General features: G+C 44.0%; 1 long non-coding RNA gene across 1 annotated transcript; it reads left to right on the forward strand.

The window, feature by feature from the left end:
* Nucleotides 1–2,265: 2,265 nt before the first annotated feature.
* lncRNA:CR15061 (long non-coding RNA:CR15061) lies at nucleotides 2,266–2,945 on the forward strand. Its single transcript, NR_123941.1, has one exon. It is a non-coding gene; the product is annotated as a long non-coding RNA:CR15061 (long non-coding RNA).
* Nucleotides 2,946–3,197: the final 252 nt, after the last annotated feature.

Genomic DNA, 3,197 nt, shown 5'->3' on the forward strand with positions numbered 1-3,197 from the left:
CTCATTACACTTAATTACAGAAAACTAGGAGTGCATGAAGATTTCCACTTGCGGACGGACGACTCCGAATGCGAATGCGAATGCGATCGCCAACCTGATCGTGAATCTGCAGCTGAATCGGAAAGATAAGCGTGGCTGGAAGGTGGTGGAGGGAGGAGGGGGGGGGAGTTGCAGGGGCTTCTGGCTACAAGGAAGCACTCGGAAAAATGTCAGTTACTTGTGATGTATAGATAAATTATAGACTATGTAAGCTTATTACATCTGCAAACACTTTATTTATAATATGTAGAATGAATAGCGTTGATTTTATTTCAAAGATACACCTTCAAGTGAAATAAGTCCATTATATAATTACGCATATCTTAAATTTTTACTACATCAGCATACATATGTAGATGGCTAAAGATATGCTGTGCTTAACATAAATATTCACCTCACAGGATAACTATCTAAGTACATTGCTAAAATAAATAGAAGAACACTTCAAATAAAATAAAAATTGCTTATATGAAATTTTATCTTTTACCATATTTTAGTAAATCTAAAGATATTTATGCAATATTTAAATTACATCGCCACTTTTTTGTGCGTGTGGGCCGCCGTCTGGGCCAAAGTCTGGACATAGTATCTGTATCTTTGAGCCGGGGGGTATGGGGATCAGGGCAGGAAAATGGACAGCAGTAAGGTGGGAGAGAGACGGGTAGAAAGGCGGAGAAAGAGAGGTAGAGAGGGAGAGAGAGAGAGAGAGAGAGAGCATGCAGAGCAAGTGAATTATTGCAGTCTCATTATGTGCGATGAGTTATGTATGGCGTATTGCTTTCGTCGTCAGCTCGTCAGTTTGAGGCCCTGGCTGGAAAGTGCTCGTGTATCTGCATCGAGCCGCCAAAAACGTCGGACGGACAGGCGGACGGACGAATGGACGGACGGACGGCCAGCCATCTGTCAGCCAGGCTCACGGCCTCCATCTCAGTCCCAGCCGCAGTCTTGGCAACCCCCCGCGCCGCCGCCGGTGATGCCTGCCCCCGTCTTCCGACGGCTCCGCTGTCCTCGTCGAAGAATGTAGTGCGATGGTCGCCTAAATCAAGCGTACTTAGCGAATGATTTACATTCCGAGAGACAGCAAACACACTGCTTTGCGGTATGTGATGTTATGCGAGCAGCAACCACAGCCGCATCAGCAACAGCAACAGCCGCAACAGCAACATGCACGGCAGCAACATTCAACTGAGAGTGTGTACATGTGCCCCACAACGCTGCAAGCGGCAGCAGCAGCCGCAGAAGTCAGCCCCAAAAAGAAGAGCCAACCCAACGAATCCACAGATCTCCTACGCGAAGATATGTGTACTGGAAGATATAATATCTTTGAGCTACAATCACATATAATACATATAATATACAATTCAAGTCTTTGCGCCGTTTAAAGCTGGCATATGTGCAAAATTATTGATATCAGATTCACTACCATGGTAATATTAGTAATCAATATTACAACGAATTTCTAAAATCTTTAAAATTTATATGCACATGGAGAAAGGATGAAACTAGAGTTTTTTCCATGTATATACCCGTGGCAATGTTGATAAGGATTATTAAGAAATTTATAGCTGAAATAATAAGAAGCGAAACAATCAAAATTATCAAGAATAAAGTCCAGAGTTCATTAGTTAAGTGAATGAATCAAAGCCGCGGCAAATGGCCAGTCATCGAACTGCGACATGCAGATCGGAAATTATGGAACTACAATATCTGCAAACTACAATATACAAATGGGAGCAATATAGGCACCCAATCATCGATCCACTACTGCTTAACTTTGATCCCTCAGGAGTGACTATATATATAAATAGGCATTACGAGTTGATAAGCCCCATCAACTACGAACCCCACAGAAATAGCTTCGGATATTTGTGAATAGAGTGAATAACAAACATAGAAGAATGCAATTTGCATCACTGCGTTTCTACTGTGAATGAGTTGGAGTATAGAAATTATAAATAAACAATAACATTCAGCTCGGTGACGTTTCGCATTCGATTGCGAACTACTTGCGATTACTCACTCGTCGCCACGTGGAATACGTCACAACTGAAAGCGTGTGGACGCCTCTTATCGCCGCGTTTTCCTGCTAATCAATATGCCGCAGCGAACGCGTTGTGGGGCAAGCAAATAATAAGCAGCCGGCAGGGGCAGCGGAAGGGTGAAGACTGGGTAGCACCGCAAAAGTCGGACGCTTCCTCGCATAAATATCACCAGCAATTACTCAGTCATAAGTCTGCCGCTCGCTCGTTTGCTGTCATGACATGAGTGACTCTGCCCCGGCGATGCTCGCTCTATAAGGTCCGCGCGCCACAGATCTCTCCTTTAATGCCTCCTGGTTGCCCCACTTCCTTCTTGGTTCCACCGTTCCGGGGTGTGCGCCCAAGTTTGCCGCTGGCAAAGAACGGACATCGAGTTGCTGCTGAAGATGGAGATGGAGATGGCAAAGGCAAACGCAAAGGCTAAGGCGATGGTGCTGAAGATGAAGATGAAGATGGAGCTGCGGCTGGAGCGTCTGGAGCTGATGCTAAAGATGGTCAAGGGCTTGGGTCCGGGTTCGGTTTTGGCTGCAGTTTGGTCTCGGGTTTGGGGCTCTGGTGTTGGTTTGGCAAATTTTTACAGCGCTTTTATAAACAGCCCCGTTGTCCAGCGATGCGGCGGCCACTGGGCGGTAATTTGTTAAAGCTTCCTTACTTTTCAACACTCCCGGACTAAAAAAAAAAAAAAAATAACCAAAAAACAAAAAGAAGAAAAAACAGAACAAGAGCGAGAGAGAGCGGCTTTAATTGTGCCCCTTGAGTGGCTGACTGTTTCAGATCCTTGCGACTACTTTGTCTTGATGATAAATCTCCGGGGCTATCCATCTAAGCGCGCCAGTTCGAGGCAGTTCGTCATGATCGTTCAGCTGCACGGCAAGAAATCGAGATACTCTCCACTTTCAATAGATTTGATTTGGCCAAAATATGATCCCATTAGGGCTGAGTACTTAAGCTGGCCACATTGATTATCGATTGTGATTATAACTTTAATAACGTCAGTAAGAGTCATTTTAAAGGATATTTATTATCAATGAGGTTTTATCATCTTTAAATTCTAGGTGGCATGAAATATCTTAGCTTATCTGGTTCTTTGATATATATACTTTTTTCTTGTTCAATTTT

This window comes from Drosophila melanogaster, chromosome X (assembly GCF_000001215.4).
Source record: "Drosophila melanogaster chromosome X".
In the NCBI taxonomy this organism is placed as follows: domain Eukaryota; kingdom Metazoa; phylum Arthropoda; class Insecta; order Diptera; family Drosophilidae; genus Drosophila; species Drosophila melanogaster.